At 45.4% G+C, this 15,673-nt stretch overlaps 12 non-coding genes across 12 annotated transcripts; all 12 read left to right on the plus strand.

Annotated features, from left to right (window-relative positions):
* Positions 1-234: 234 nt before the first annotated feature.
* LOC141160015 (U2 spliceosomal RNA) lies at positions 235-425 on the plus strand. The gene has a single exon (XR_012250005.1). It is a non-coding gene; the product is annotated as a U2 spliceosomal RNA (small nuclear RNA).
* Positions 426-1,545: 1,120 nt separating this feature from the next.
* On the plus strand, positions 1,546-1,736 carry LOC141159232 (U2 spliceosomal RNA). The gene has a single exon (XR_012249242.1). It is a non-coding gene; the product is annotated as a U2 spliceosomal RNA (small nuclear RNA).
* Positions 1,737-2,850: 1,114 nt separating this feature from the next.
* LOC141160016 (U2 spliceosomal RNA) lies at positions 2,851-3,041 on the plus strand. The gene has a single exon (XR_012250006.1). It is a non-coding gene; the product is annotated as a U2 spliceosomal RNA (small nuclear RNA).
* A 1,119-nt stretch (positions 3,042-4,160) lies between these two features.
* On the plus strand, positions 4,161-4,351 carry LOC141159233 (U2 spliceosomal RNA). Its single transcript, XR_012249243.1, has one exon. It is a non-coding gene; the product is annotated as a U2 spliceosomal RNA (small nuclear RNA).
* A 1,115-nt stretch (positions 4,352-5,466) lies between these two features.
* Positions 5,467-5,657, plus strand: LOC141159234 (U2 spliceosomal RNA). Its single transcript, XR_012249244.1, has one exon. It is a non-coding gene; the product is annotated as a U2 spliceosomal RNA (small nuclear RNA).
* Positions 5,658-6,776: 1,119 nt separating this feature from the next.
* On the plus strand, positions 6,777-6,967 carry LOC141159235 (U2 spliceosomal RNA). The gene has a single exon (XR_012249245.1). It is a non-coding gene; the product is annotated as a U2 spliceosomal RNA (small nuclear RNA).
* A 1,115-nt stretch (positions 6,968-8,082) lies between these two features.
* Positions 8,083-8,273, plus strand: LOC141159236 (U2 spliceosomal RNA). The gene has a single exon (XR_012249246.1). It is a non-coding gene; the product is annotated as a U2 spliceosomal RNA (small nuclear RNA).
* A 1,119-nt stretch (positions 8,274-9,392) lies between these two features.
* LOC141159238 (U2 spliceosomal RNA) lies at positions 9,393-9,583 on the plus strand. Its single transcript, XR_012249248.1, has one exon. It is a non-coding gene; the product is annotated as a U2 spliceosomal RNA (small nuclear RNA).
* A 1,119-nt stretch (positions 9,584-10,702) lies between these two features.
* Positions 10,703-10,893, plus strand: LOC141159239 (U2 spliceosomal RNA). The gene has a single exon (XR_012249249.1). It is a non-coding gene; the product is annotated as a U2 spliceosomal RNA (small nuclear RNA).
* Positions 10,894-12,011: 1,118 nt separating this feature from the next.
* Positions 12,012-12,202, plus strand: LOC141159240 (U2 spliceosomal RNA). The gene has a single exon (XR_012249250.1). It is a non-coding gene; the product is annotated as a U2 spliceosomal RNA (small nuclear RNA).
* Positions 12,203-13,322: 1,120 nt separating this feature from the next.
* LOC141159241 (U2 spliceosomal RNA) lies at positions 13,323-13,513 on the plus strand. The gene has a single exon (XR_012249251.1). It is a non-coding gene; the product is annotated as a U2 spliceosomal RNA (small nuclear RNA).
* Positions 13,514-14,630: 1,117 nt separating this feature from the next.
* On the plus strand, positions 14,631-14,821 carry LOC141159242 (U2 spliceosomal RNA). Its single transcript, XR_012249252.1, has one exon. It is a non-coding gene; the product is annotated as a U2 spliceosomal RNA (small nuclear RNA).
* Positions 14,822-15,673: the final 852 nt, after the last annotated feature.

Genomic DNA, 15,673 nt, shown 5'->3' on the forward strand with positions numbered 1-15,673 from the left:
ACGGTGTTGAGGCGGGTGGGAACAGCCGGGGGTTGAGGGTACTGTGCTAAAAGAGGTGGAGTTATGCAGATCTAAAACGCGTGGATTGCAGCAGCAGCAAGCCGAAAAGTGCAGGCATGTGAGGGATCTAGAGGTTGACAGCATGTCTTCTTAACGGGAGTCCAGGTGGCCATCTCCACAAATGGACTTTTCAGAATCCTTGGGTGGCACCGTAGTCGGAAACCAATTCTGGTTATCGCTTCTCGGCCTTTTGGCTAAGACCAAGTGTAGTATCTGTTCTTATCAGTTTAATATCTGATACGTCCCCTATCTGGGGACCATATATTAAATGGATTTTTAGAACAGGGAGATGGAAAAAGAGCTTGTTCTGTCCACTCCACGCATTGACCTGGTATTGCAGTATCTCCAGGACCGGTGCACCCCTTCTTTAATGCAGTTTCTAAAATCAGAAAGAATTGAATTCAATGCTTTTTGTTCATTTGGCTTGTTTGTCGGATTTTGGGATGGACTCTTTGGCTTTGCTTTTCTTCTCCTCATTGGATTTTTCATGTTAAAAGTTGCAGAAGCCAGATGACAAGCTCATTTTGGTTCAACTTCAGCAACTGTGCATTGCATTGCCATGTAATGTAATGCAATGCTATCTATCTAGCTCTCCCTCTATACTTCCTTTTGGATAAACAGACATATTAGGCAAGCATTTTGGAGCTTTCACCTAAATAACTACAGGTGGTGAGATAAGCTGCACAATATAATTGACCTTTCAGTATATTGTTGCACACACACCATCTATTTAGCAAATGCCCTTGTTATCAACAGCAGCCTTTTAAACTCACCTGAGCTAACAGGTATGTGAGCTGGTTACTCTGCTGCGCTTAAAATTTCTTTTTTGGTTTGCTACAATGCCTTTTCTGAAACGTTGTCTCCCTCTGCTGGAACACTGACTTCTTTCATTTAATGCCTGCAGACTATAAAAGAGAAACCAACCCAAAAAGTTTGGTTGATTAGTCTGTGGCATTCTTTTAAACTGTTGCTTATGGCGGTCTCTGTGAGCTTCTCAGTGACATTCAGCCATCCAGGTATCCCGCCTGCAGTAGACGGAATGTGGCAATGGAACGCTGGCTGCGCGTGTCATAATAGGCTCTGAGCCTTTATATACCTGCGCACAGCAGCAGCCACCTTCAGTCTGCTGCTGGACAGCCAGCAGCAGCAGCAGCAGGAGAGGTAATTAATCAGCAACCCTCCTGCTAAGGGTAGACAGCTGCTCGTTCCACCCCCCCCCCCCCCCGCCTTAATTGGTTCTCCTCCCTTCCAACGGTGTTGAGGCGGGTGGGAACAGCCGGGGGTTGAGGGTACTGTGCTAAAAGAGGTGGAGTTATGCAGATCTAAAACGCGTGGATTGCAGCAGCAGCAAGCCGAAAAGTGCAGGCATGTGAGGGATCTAGAGGTTGACAGCATGTCTTCTTAACGGGAGTCCAGGTGGCCATCTCCACAAATGGACTTTTCAGAATCCTTGGGTGGCACCGTAGTCGGAAACCAATTCTGGTTATCGCTTCTCGGCCTTTTGGCTAAGATCAAGTGTAGTATCTGTTCTTATCAGTTTAATATCTGATACGTCCCCTATCTGGGGACCATATATTAAATGGATTTTTAGAACAGGGAGATGGAAAAAGAGCTTGCTCTGTCCACTCCACGCATTGACCTGGTATTGCAGTATCTCCAGGACCGGTGCACCCCTTCTTTAATGCAGTTTCTAAAATCAGAAAGAATTGAATTCAATGCTTTTTGTTCATTTGGCTTGTTTGTCGGATTTTGGGATGGACTCTTTGGCTTTGCTTTTCTTCTCCTCATTGGATTTTTCATGTTAAAAGTTGCAGAAGCCAGATGACAAGCTCATTTTGGTTCAACTTCAGCAACTGTGCATTGCATTGCCATGTAATGTAATGCAATGCTATCTATCTAGCTCTCCCTCTATACTTCCTTTTGGATAAACAGACATATTAGGCAAGCATTTTGGAGCTTTCACCTAAATAACTACAGGTGGTGAGATAAGCTGCACAATATAATTGACCTTTCAGTATATTGTTGCACACACACCATCTATTTAGCAAATGCCCTTGTTATCAACAGCAGCCTTTTAAACTCACCTGAGCTAACAGGTATGTGAGCTGGTTACTCTGCTGCGCTTAAAATTTCTTTTTTGGTTTGCTACAATGCCTTTTCTGAAACGTTGTCTCCCTCTGCTGGAACACTGACTTCTTTCATTTAATGCCTGCAGACTATAAAAGAGAAAACAACCCAAAAAGTTTGGTTGATTAGTCTGTGGCATTCTTTTAAACTGTTGCTTATGGCGGTCTCTGTGAGCTTCTCAGTGACATTCAGCCATCCAGGTATCCCGCCTGCAGTAGACGGAATGTGGCAATGGAACGCTGGCTGCGCGTGTCATAATAGGCTCTGAGCCTTTATATACCTGCGCACAGCAGCAGCCACCTTCAGTCTGCTGCTGGACAGCCAGCAGCAGCAGCAGCAGGAGAGGTAATTAATCAGCAACCCTCCTGCTAAGGGTAGACAGCTGCTCGTTCCACCCCCCCCCGCCTTAATTGGTTCTCCTCCCTTCCAACGGTGTTGAGGCGGGTGGGAACAGCCGGGGGTTGAGGGTACTGTGCTAAAAGAGGTGGAGTTATGCAGATCTAAAACGCGTGGATTGCAGCAGCAGCAAGCCGAAAAGTGCAGGCATGTGAGGGATCTAGAGGTTGACAGCATGTCTTCTTAACGGGAGTCCAGGTGGCCATCTCCACAAATGGACTTTTCAGAATCCTTGGGTGGCACCGTAGTCGGAAACCAATTCTGGTTATCGCTTCTCGGCCTTTTGGCTAAGACCAAGTGTAGTATCTGTTCTTATCAGTTTAATATCTGATACGTCCCCTATCTGGGGACCATATATTAAATGGATTTTTAGAACAGGGAGATGGAAAAAGAGCTTGTTCTGTCCACTCCACGCATTGACCTGGTATTGCAGTATCTCCAGGACCGGTGCACCCCTTCTTTAATGCAGTTTCTAAAATCAGAAAGAATTGAATTCAATGCTTTTTGTTCATTTGGCTTGTTTGTCGGATTTTGGGATGGACTCTTTGGCTTTGCTTTTCTTCTCCTCATTGGATTTTTCATGTTAAAAGTTGCAGAAGCCAGATGACAAGCTCATTTTGGTTCAACTTCAGCAACTGTGCATTGCATTGCCATGTAATGTAATGCAATGCTATCTATCTAGCTCTCCCTCTATACTTCCTTTTGGATAAACAGACATATTAGGCAAGCATTTTGGAGCTTTCACCTAAATAACTACAGGTGGTGAGATAAGCTGCACAATATAATTGACCTTTCAGTATATTGTTGCACACACACCATCTATTTAGCAAATGCCCTTGTTATCAACAGCAGCCTTTTAAACTCACCTGAGCTAACAGGTATGTGAGCTGGTTACTCTGCTGCGCTTAAAATTTCTTTTTTGGTTTGCTACAATGCCTTTTCTGAAACGTTGTCTCCCTCTGCTGGAACACTGACTTCTTTCATTTAATGCCTGCAGACTATAAAAGAGAAACCAACCCAAAAAGTTTGGTTGATTAGTCTGTGGCATTCTTTTAAACTGTTGCTTATGGCGGTCTCTGTGAGCTTCTCAGTGACATTCAGCCATCCAGGTATCCCGCCTGCAGTAGACGGAATGTGGCAATGGAACGCTGGCTGCGCGTGTCATAATAGGCTCTGAGCCTTTATATACCTGCGCACAGCAGCAGCCACCTTCAGTCTGCTGCTGGACAGCCAGCAGCAGCAGCAGCAGGAGAGGTAATTAATCAGCAACCCTCCTGCTAAGGGTAGACAGCTGCTCGTTCCACCCCCCCCCCCCCCGCCTTAATTGGTTCTCCTCCCTTCCAACGGTGTTGAGGCGGGTGGGAACAGCCGGGGGTTGAGGGTACTGTGCTAAAAGAGGTGGAGTTATGCAGATCTAAAACGCGTGGATTGCAGCAGCAGCAAGCCGAAAAGTGCAGGCATGTGAGGGATCTAGAGGTTGACAGCATGTCTTCTTAACGGGAGTCCAGGTGGCCATCTCCACAAATGGACTTTTCAGAATCCTTGGGTGGCACCGTAGTCGGAAACCAATTCTGGTTATCGCTTCTCGGCCTTTTGGCTAAGATCAAGTGTAGTATCTGTTCTTATCAGTTTAATATCTGATACGTCCCCTATCTGGGGACCATATATTAAATGGATTTTTAGAACAGGGAGATGGAAAAAGAGCTTGCTCTGTCCACTCCACGCATTGACCTGGTATTGCAGTATCTCCAGGACCGGTGCACCCCTTCTTTAATGCAGTTTCTAAAATCAGAAAGAATTGAATTCAATGCTTTTTGTTCATTTGGCTTGTTTGTCGGATTTTGGGATGGACTCTTTGGCTTTGCTTTTCTTCTCCTCATTGGATTTTTCATGTTAAAAGTTGCAGAAGCCAGATGACAAGCTCATTTTGGTTCAACTTCAGCAACTGTGCATTGCATTGCCATGTAATGTAATGCAATGCTATCTATCTAGCTCTCCCTCTATACTTCCTTTTGGATAAACAGACATATTAGGCAAGCATTTTGGAGCTTTCACCTAAATAACTACAGGTGGTGAGATAAGCTGCACAATATAATTGACCTTTCAGTATATTGTTGCACACACACCATCTATTTAGCAAATGCCCTTGTTATCAACAGCAGCCTTTTAAACTCACCTGAGCTAACAGGTATGTGAGCTGGTTACTCTGCTGCGCTTAAAATTTCTTTTTTGGTTTGCTACAATGCCTTTTCTGAAACGTTGTCTCCCTCTGCTGGAACACTGACTTCTTTCATTTAATGCCTGCAGACTATAAAAGAGAAACCAACCCAAAAAGTTTGGTTGATTAGTCTGTGGCATTCTTTTAAACTGTTGCTTATGGCGGTCTCTGTGAGCTTCTCAGTGACATTCAGCCATCCAGGTATCCCGCCTGCAGTAGACGGAATGTGGCAATGGAACGCTGGCTGCGCGTGTCATAATAGGCTCTGAGCCTTTATATACCTGCGCACAGCAGCAGCCACCTTCAGTCTGCTGCTGGACAGCCAGCAGCAGCAGCAGCAGGAGAGGTAATTAATCAGCAACCCTCCTGCTAAGGGTAGACAGCTGCTCGTTCCACCGCCCCCCCGCCTTAATTGGTTCTCCTCCCTTCCAACGGTGTTGAGGCGGGTGGGAACAGCCGGGGGTTGAGGGTACTGTGCTAAAAGAGGTGGAGTTATGCAGATCTAAAACGCGTGGATTGCAGCAGCAGCAAGCCGAAAAGTGCAGGCATGTGAGGGATCTAGAGGTTGACAGCATGTCTTCTTAACGGGAGTCCAGGTGGCCATCTCCACAAATGGACTTTTCAGAATCCTTGGGTGGCACCGTAGTCGGAAACCAATTCTGGTTATCGCTTCTCGGCCTTTTGGCTAAGATCAAGTGTAGTATCTGTTCTTATCAGTTTAATATCTGATACGTCCCCTATCTGGGGACCATATATTAAATGGATTTTTAGAACAGGGAGATGGAAAAAGAGCTTGCTCTGTCCACTCCACGCATTGACCTGGTATTGCAGTATCTCCAGGACCGGTGCACCCCTTCTTTAATGCAGTTTCTAAAATCAGAAAGAATTGAATTCAATGCTTTTTGTTCATTTGGCTTGTTTGTCGGATTTTGGGATGGACTCTTTGGCTTTGCTTTTCTTCTCCTCATTGGATTTTTCATGTTAAAAGTTGCAGAAGCCAGATGACAAGCTCATTTTGGTTCAACTTCAGCAACTGTGCATTGCATTGCCATGTAATGTAATGCAATGCTATCTATCTAGCTCTCCCTCTATACTTCCTTTTGGATAAACAGACATATTAGGCAAGCATTTTGGAGCTTTCACCTAAATAACTACAGGTGGTGAGATAAGCTGCACAATATAATTGACCTTTCAGTATATTGTTGCACACACACCATCTATTTAGCAAATGCCCTTGTTATCAACAGCAGCCTTTTAAACTCACCTGAGCTAACAGGTATGTGAGCTGGTTACTCTGCTGCGCTTAAAATTTCTTTTTTGGTTTGCTACAATGCCTTTTCTGAAACGTTGTCTCCCTCTGCTGGAACACTGACTTCTTTCATTTAATGCCTGCAGACTATAAAAGAGAAACCAACCCAAAAAGTTTGGTTGATTAGTCTGTGGCATTCTTTTAAACTGTTGCTTATGGCGGTCTCTGTGAGCTTCTCAGTGACATTCAGCCATCCAGGTATCCCGCCTGCAGTAGACGGAATGTGGCAATGGAACGCTGGCTGCGCGTGTCATAATAGGCTCTGAGCCTTTATATACCTGCGCACAGCAGCAGCCACCTTCAGTCTGCTGCTGGACAGCCAGCAGCAGCAGCAGCAGCAGGAGAGGTAATTAATCAGCAACCCTCCTGCTAAGGGTAGACAGCTGCTCGTTCCACCCCCCCCCCCGCCTTAATTGGTTCTCCTCCCTTCCAACGGTGTTGAGGCGGGTGGGAACAGCCGGGGGTTGAGGGTACTGTGCTAAAAGAGGTGGAGTTATGCAGATCTAAAACGCGTGGATTGCAGCAGCAGCAAGCCGAAAAGTGCAGGCATGTGAGGGATCTAGAGGTTGACAGCATGTCTTCTTAACGGGAGTCCAGGTGGCCATCTCCACAAATGGACTTTTCAGAATCCTTGGGTGGCACCGTAGTCGGAAACCAATTCTGGTTATCGCTTCTCGGCCTTTTGGCTAAGATCAAGTGTAGTATCTGTTCTTATCAGTTTAATATCTGATACGTCCCCTATCTGGGGACCATATATTAAATGGATTTTTAGAACAGGGAGATGGAAAAAGAGCTTGCTCTGTCCACTCCACGCATTGACCTGGTATTGCAGTATCTCCAGGACCGGTGCACCCCTTCTTTAATGCAGTTTCTAAAATCAGAAAGAATTGAATTCAATGCTTTTTGTTCATTTGGCTTGTTTGTCGGATTTTGGGATGGACTCTTTGGCTTTGCTTTTCTTCTCCTCATTGGATTTTTCATGTTAAAAGTTGCAGAAGCCAGATGACAAGCTCATTTTGGTTCAACTTCAGCAACTGTGCATTGCATTGCCATGTAATGTAATGCAATGCTATCTATCTAGCTCTCCCTCTATACTTCCTTTTGGATAAACAGACATATTAGGCAAGCATTTTGGAGCTTTCACCTAAATAACTACAGGTGGTGAGATAAGCTGCACAATATAATTGACCTTTCAGTATATTGTTGCACACACACCATCTATTTAGCAAATGCCCTTGTTATCAACAGCAGCCTTTTAAACTCACCTGAGCTAACAGGTATGTGAGCTGGTTACTCTGCTGCGCTTAAAATTTCTTTTTTGGTTTGCTACAATGCCTTTTCTGAAACGTTGTCTCCCTCTGCTGGAACACTGACTTCTTTCATTTAATGCCTGCAGACTATAAAAGAGAAACCAACCCAAAAAGTTTGGTTGATTAGTCTGTGGCATTCTTTTAAACTGTTGCTTATGGCGGTCTCTGTGAGCTTCTCAGTGACATTCAGCCATCCAGGTATCCCGCCTGCAGTAGACGGAATGTGGCAATGGAACGCTGGCTGCGCGTGTCATAATAGGCTCTGAGCCTTTATATACCTGCGCACAGCAGCAGCCACCTTCAGTCTGCTGCTGGACAGCCAGCAGCAGCAGCAGCAGGAGAGGTAATTAATCAGCAACCCTCCTGCTAAGGGTAGACAGCTGCTCGTTCCCCCCCCCCCCCGCCTTAATTGGTTCTCCTCCCTTCCAACGGTGTTGAGGCGGGTGGGAACAGCCGGGGGTTGAGGGTACTGTGCTAAAAGAGGTGGAGTTATGCAGATCTAAAACGCGTGGATTGCAGCAGCAGCAAGCCGAAAAGTGCAGGCATGTGAGGGATCTAGAGGTTGACAGCATGTCTTCTTAACGGGAGTCCAGGTGGCCATCTCCACAAATGGACTTTTCAGAATCCTTGGGTGGCACCGTAGTCGGAAACCAATTCTGGTTATCGCTTCTCGGCCTTTTGGCTAAGATCAAGTGTAGTATCTGTTCTTATCAGTTTAATATCTGATACGTCCCCTATCTGGGGACCATATATTAAATGGATTTTTAGAACAGGGAGATGGAAAAAGAGCTTGCTCTGTCCACTCCACGCATTGACCTGGTATTGCAGTATCTCCAGGACCGGTGCACCCCTTCTTTAATGCAGTTTCTAAAATCAGAAAGAATTGAATTCAATGCTTTTTGTTCATTTGGCTTGTTTGTCGGATTTTGGGATGGACTCTTTGGCTTTGCTTTTCTTCTCCTCATTGGATTTTTCATGTTAAAAGTTGCAGAAGCCAGATGACAAGCTCATTTTGGTTCAACTTCAGCAACTGTGCATTGCATTGCCATGTAATGTAATGCAATGCTATCTATCTAGCTCTCCCTCTATACTTCCTTTTGGATAAACAGACATATTAGGCAAGCATTTTGGAGCTTTCACCTAAATAACTACAGGTGGTGAGATAAGCTGCACAATATAATTGACCTTTCAGTATATTGTTGCACACACACCATCTATTTAGCAAATGCCCTTGTTATCAACAGCAGCCTTTTAAACTCACCTGAGCTAACAGGTATGTGAGCTGGTTACTCTGCTGCGCTTAAAATTTCTTTTTTGGTTTGCTACAATGCCTTTTCTGAAACGTTGTCTCCCTCTGCTGGAACACTGACTTCTTTCATTTAATGCCTGCAGACTATAAAAGAGAAACCAACCCAAAAAGTTTGGTTGATTAGTCTGTGGCATTCTTTTAAACTGTTGCTTATGGCGGTCTCTGTGAGCTTCTCAGTGACATTCAGCCATCCAGGTATCCCGCCTGCAGTAGACGGAATGTGGCAATGGAACGCTGGCTGCGCGTGTCATAATAGGCTCTGAGCCTTTATATACCTGCGCACAGCAGCAGCCACCTTCAGTCTGCTGCTGGACAGCCAGCAGCAGCAGCAGCAGGAGAGGTAATTAATCAGCAACCCTCCTGCTAAGGGTAGACAGCTGCTCGTTCCACCCTCCCCCCCCCCGCCTTAATTGGTTCTCCTCCCTTCCAACGGTGTTGAGGCGGGTGGGAACAGCCGGGGGTTGAGGGTACTGTGCTAAAAGAGGTGGAGTTATGCAGATCTAAAACGCGTGGATTGCAGCAGCAGCAAGCCGAAAAGTGCAGGCATGTGAGGGATCTAGAGGTTGACAGCATGTCTTCTTAACGGGAGTCCAGGTGGCCATCTCCACAAATGGACTTTTCAGAATCCTTGGGTGGCACCGTAGTCGGAAACCAATTCTGGTTATCGCTTCTCGGCCTTTTGGCTAAGATCAAGTGTAGTATCTGTTCTTATCAGTTTAATATCTGATACGTCCCCTATCTGGGGACCATATATTAAATGGATTTTTAGAACAGGGAGATGGAAAAAGAGCTTGCTCTGTCCACTCCACGCATTGACCTGGTATTGCAGTATCTCCAGGACCGGTGCACCCCTTCTTTAATGCAGTTTCTAAAATCAGAAAGAATTGAATTCAATGCTTTTTGTTCATTTGGCTTGTTTGTCGGATTTTGGGACGGACTCTTTGGCTTTGCTTTTCTTCTCCTCATTGGATTTTTCATGTTAAAAGTTGCAGAAGCCAGATGACAAGCTCATTTTGGTTCAACTTCAGGAACTGTGCATTGCATTGCCATGTAATGTAATGCAATGCTATCTATCTAGCTCTCCCTCTATACTTCCTTTTGGATAAACAGACATATTAAGCAAGCATTTTGGAGCTTTCACCTAAATAACTACAGGTGGTGAGATAAGCTGCACAATATAATTGACCTTTCAGTATATTGTTGCACACACACCATCTATTTAGCAAATGCCCTTGTTATCAACAGCAGCCTTTTAAACTCACCTGAGCTAACAGGTATGTGAGCTGGTTACTCTGCTGCGCTTAAAATTTCTTTTTTGGTTTGCTACAATGCCTTTTCTGAAACGTTGTCTCCCTCTGCTGGAACACTGACTTCTTTCATTTAATGCCTGCAGACTATAAAAGAGAAACCAACCCAAAAAGTTTGGTTGATTAGTCTGTGGCATTCTTTTAAACTGTTGCTTATGGCGGTCTCTGTGAGCTTCTCAGTGACATTCAGCCATCCAGGTATCCCGCCTGCAGTAGACGGAATGTGGCAATGGAACGCTGGCTGCGCGTGTCATAATAGGCTCTGAGCCTTTATATACCTGCGCACAGCAGCAGCCACCTTCAGTCTGCTGCTGGACAGCCAGCAGCAGCAGCAGCAGGAGAGGTAATTAATCAGCAACCCTCCTGCTAAGGGTAGACAGCTGCTCGTTCCACCCTCCCCCCCCCCGCCTTAATTGGTTCTCCTCCCTTCCAACGGTGTTGAGGCGGGTGGGAACAGCCGGGGGTTGAGGGTACTGTGCTAAAAGAGGTGGAGTTATGCAGATCTAAAACGCGTGGATTGCAGCAGCAGCAAGCCGAAAAGTGCAGGCATGTGAGGGATCTAGAGGTTGACAGCATGTCTTCTTAACGGGAGTCCAGGTGGCCATCTCCACAAATGGACTTTTCAGAATCCTTGGGTGGCACCGTAGTCGGAAACCAATTCTGGTTATCGCTTCTCGGCCTTTTGGCTAAGATCAAGTGTAGTATCTGTTCTTATCAGTTTAATATCTGATACGTCCCCTATCTGGGGACCATATATTAAATGGATTTTTAGAACAGGGAGATGGAAAAAGAGCTTGCTCTGTCCACTCCACGCATTGACCTGGTATTGCAGTATCTCCAGGACCGGTGCACCCCTTCTTTAATGCAGTTTCTAAAATCAGAAAGAATTGAATTCAATGCTTTTTGTTCATTTGGCTTGTTTGTCGGATTTTGGGATGGACTCTTTGGCTTTGCTTTTCTTCTCCTCATTGGATTTTTCATGTTAAAAGTTGCAGAAGCCAGATGACAAGCTCATTTTGGTTCAACTTCAGCAACTGTGCATTGCATTGCCATGTAATGTAATGCAATGCTATCTATCTAGCTCTCCCTCTATACTTCCTTTTGGATAAACAGACATATTAGGCAAGCATTTTGGAGCTTTCACCTAAATAACTACAGGTGGTGAGATAAGCTGCACAATATAATTGACCTTTCAGTATATTGTTGCACACACACCATCTATTTAGCAAATGCCCTTGTTATCAACAGCAGCCTTTTAAACTCACCTGAGCTAACAGGTATGTGAGCTGGTTACTCTGCTGCGCTTAAAATTTCTTTTTTGGTTTGCTACAATGCCTTTTCTGAAACGTTGTCTCCCTCTGCTGGAACACTGACTTCTTTCATTTAATGCCTGCAGACTATAAAAGAGAAACCAACCCAAAAAGTTTGGTTGATTAGTCTGTGGCATTCTTTTAAACTGTTGCTTATGGCGGTCTCTGTGAGCTTCTCAGTGACATTCAGCCATCCAGGTATCCCGCCTGCAGTAGACGGAATGTGGCAATGGAACGCTGGCTGCGCGTGTCATAATAGGCTCTGAGCCTTTATATACCTGCGCACAGCAGCAGCCACCTTCAGTCTGCTGCTGGACAGCCAGCAGCAGCAGCAGCAGGAGAGGTAATTAATCAGCAACCCTCCTGCTAAGGGTAGACAGCTGCTCGTTCCACCCCCCCCCCCCCGCCTTAATTGGTTCTCCTCCCTTCCAACGGTGTTGAGGCGGGTGGGAACAGCCGGGGGTTGAGGGTACTGTGCTAAAAGAGGTGGAGTTATGCAGATCTAAAACGCGTGGATTGCAGCAGCAGCAAGCCGAAAAGTGCAGGCATGTGAGGGATCTAGAGGTTGACAGCATGTCTTCTTAACGGGAGTCCAGGTGGCCATCTCCACAAATGGACTTTTCAGAATCCTTGGGTGGCACCGTAGTCGGAAACCAATTCTGGTTATCGCTTCTCGGCCTTTTGGCTAAGATCAAGTGTAGTATCTGTTCTTATCAGTTTAATATCTGATACGTCCCCTATCTGGGGACCATATATTAAATGGATTTTTAGAACAGGGAGATGGAAAAAGAGCTTGCTCTGTCCACTCCACGCATTGACCTGGTATTGCAGTATCTCCAGGACCGGTGCACCCCTTCTTTAATGCAGTTTCTAAAATCAGAAAGAATTGAATTCAATGCTTTTTGTTCATTTGGCTTGTTTGTCGGATTTTGGGATGGACTCTTTGGCTTTGCTTTTCTTCTCCTCATTGGATTTTTCATGTTAAAAGTTGCAGAAGCCAGATGACAAGCTCATTTTGGTTCAACTTCAGCAACTGTGCATTGCATTGCCATGTAATGTAATGCAATGCTATCTATCTAGCTCTCCCGCTATACTTCCTTTTGGATAAACAGACATATTAGGCAAGCATTTTGGAGCTTTCACCTAAATAACTACAGGTGGTGAGATAAGCTGCACAATATAATTGACCTTTCAGTATATTGTTGCACACACACCATCTATTTAGCAAATGCCCTTGTTATCAACAGCAGCCTTTTAAACTCACCTGAGCTAACAGGTATGTGAGCTGGTTACTCTGCTGCGCTTAAAATTTCTTTTTTGGTTTGCTACAATGCCTTTTCTGAAACGTTGTCTCCCTCTGCTGGAACACTGACTTCTTTCATTTAATGCCTGCAGACTATAAAAGAGAAACCAACCCAAAAAGTTTGGTTGATTAGTCTGTGGCATTCTTTTAAACTGTTGCTTATGGCGGTCTCTGTGAGCTTCTCAGTGACATTCAGCCATCCAGGTATCCCGCCTGCAGTAGACGGAATGTGGCAATGGAACGCTGGCTGCGCGTGTCATAATAGGCTCTGAGCTTTTATATACCTGCGCACAGCAGCAGCCACCTTCAGTCTCCTGCTGGACAGCCAGCAGCAGCAGCAGCAGGAGAGGTAATTAATCAGCAACCCTCCTGCTAAGGGTAGACAGCTGCTCGTTCCACCCTCCCCCCCCCCCGCCTTAATTCGTTCTCCTCCCTTCCAACGGTGTTGAGGCGGGTGGGAACAGCCGGGGGTTGAGGGTACTGTGCTAAAAGAGGTGGAGTTATGCAGATCTAAAACGCGTGGATTGCAGCAGCAGCAAGCCGAAAAGTGCAGGCATGTGAGGGATCTAGAGGTTGACAGCATGTCTTCTTAACGGGAGTCCAGGTGGCCATCTCCACAAATGGACTTTTCAGAATCCTTGGGTGGCACCGTAGTCGGAGACCAATTCTGGTTATCGCTTCTCGGCCTTTTGGCTAAGATCAAGTGTAGTATCTGTTCTTATCAGTTTAATATCTGATACGTCCCCTATCTGGGGACCATATATTAAATGGATTTTTAGAACAGGGAGATGGAAAAAGAGCTTGCTCTGTCCACTCCACGCATTGACCTGGTATTGCAGTATCTCCAGGACCGGTGCACCCCTTCTTTAATGCAGTTTCTAAAATCAGAAAGAATTGAATTCAATGCTTTTTGTTCATTTGGCTTGTTTGTCGGATTTTGGGATGGACTCTTTGGCTTTGCTTTTCTTCTCCTCATTGGATTTTTCATGTTAAAAGTTGCAGAAGCCAGATGACAAGCTCATTTTGGTTCAACTTCAGCAACTGTTCATTGCATTGCCATGTAATGTAATGCAATGCTATCTATCTAGCTCTCCCTCTATACTTCCTTTTGGATAAACAGACATATTAGGCAAGCATTTTGGAGCTTTCACCTAAATAACTACAGGTGGTGAGATAAGCTGCACAATATAATTGACCTTTCAGTATATTGTTGCACACACACCATCTATTTAGCAAATGCCCTTGTTATCAACAGCAGCCTTTTAAACTCACCTGAGCTAACAGGTATGTGAGCTGGTTACTCTGCTGCGCTTAAAATTTCTTTTTTGGTTTGCTACAATGCCTTTTCTGAAACGTTGTCTCCCTCTGCTGGAACACTGACTTCTTTCATTTAATGCCTGCAGACTATAAAAGAGAAACCAACCCAAAAAGTTTGGTTGATTAGTCTGTGGCATTCTTTTAAACTGTTGCTTATGGCGGTCTCTGTGAGCTTCTCAGTGACATTCAGCCATCCAGGTATCCCGCCTGCAGTAGACGGAATGTGGCAATGGAACGCTGGCTGCGCGTGTCATAATAGGCTCTGAGCCTTTATATACCTGCGCACAGCAGCAGCCACCTTCAGTCTGCTGCTGGACATCCAGCAGCAGCAGCAGCAGGAGAGGTAATTAATCAGCAACCCTCCTGCTAAGGGTAGACAGCTGCTCGTTCCACACCCCCCCCCCGCCTTAATTGGTTCTCCTCCCTTCCAACGGTGTTGAGGCGGGTGGGAACAGCCGGGGGTTGAGGGTACTGTGCTAAAAGAGGTGGAGTTATGCAGATCTAAAACGCGTGGATTGCAGCAGCAGCAAGCCGAAAAGTGCAGGCATGTGAGGGATCTAGAGGTTGACAGCATGTCTTCTTAACGGGAGTCCAGGTGGCCATCTCCACAAATGGACTTTTCAGAATCCTTGGGTGGCACCGTAGTCGGAAACCAATTCTGGTTATCGCTTCTCGGCCTTTTGGCTAAGATCAAGTGTAGTATCTGTTCTTATCAGTTTAATATCTGATACGTCCCCTATCTGGGGACCATATATTAAATGGATTTTTAGAACAGGGAGATGGAAAAAGAGCTTGCTCTGTCCACTCCACGCATTGACCTGGTATTGCAGTATCTCCAGGACCGGTGCACCCCTTCTTTAATGCAGTTTCTAAAATCAGAAAGAATTGAATTCAATGCTTTTTGTTCATTTGGCTTGTTTGTCGGATTTTGGGATGGACTCTTTGGCTTTGCTTTTCTTCTCCTCATTGGATTTTTCATGTTAAAAGTTGCAGAAGCCAGATGACAAGCTCATTTTGGTTCAACTTCAGCAACTGTGCATTGCATTGCCATGTAATGTAATGCAATGCTATCTATCTAGCTCTCCCTCTATACTTCCTTTTGGATAAACAGACATATTAGGCAAGCATTTTGGAGCTTTCACCTAAATAACTACAGGTGGTGAGATAAGCTGCACAATATAATTGACCTTTCAGTATATTGTTGCACACACACCATCTATTTAGCAAATGCCCTTGTTATCAACAGCAGCCTTTTAAACTCACCTGAGCTAACAGGTATGTGAGCTGGTTACTCTGCTGCGCTTAAAATTTCTTTTTTGGTTTGCTACAATGCCTTTTCTGAAACGTTGTCTCCCTCTGCTGGAACACTGACTTCTTTCATTTAATGCCTGCAGACTATAAAAGAGAAACCAACCCAAAAAGTTTGGTTGATTAGTCTGTGGCATTCTTTTAAACTGTTGCTTATGGCGGTCTCTGTGAGCTTCTCAGTGACATTCAGCCATCCAGGTATCCCGCCTGCAGTAGACGGAATGTGGCAATGGAACGCTGGCTGCGCGTGTCATAATAGGCTCTGAGCCTTTATATACCTGCGCACAGCAGCAGCCACCTTCAGTCTGCTGCTGGACAGCCAGCAGCAGCAGCAGCAGGAGAGGTAATTAATCAGCAACCCTCCTGCTAAGGGTAGACAGCTGCTCGTTCCACCCCCCC

The sequence above is a fragment of the Phyllobates terribilis genome, unplaced genomic scaffold (assembly GCF_046119375.1).
Source record: "Phyllobates terribilis strain yellow unplaced genomic scaffold, ASM4611937v1 Scaffold_8__6_contigs__length_399053987, whole genome shotgun sequence".
In the NCBI taxonomy this organism is placed as follows: domain Eukaryota; kingdom Metazoa; phylum Chordata; class Amphibia; order Anura; family Dendrobatidae; genus Phyllobates; species Phyllobates terribilis.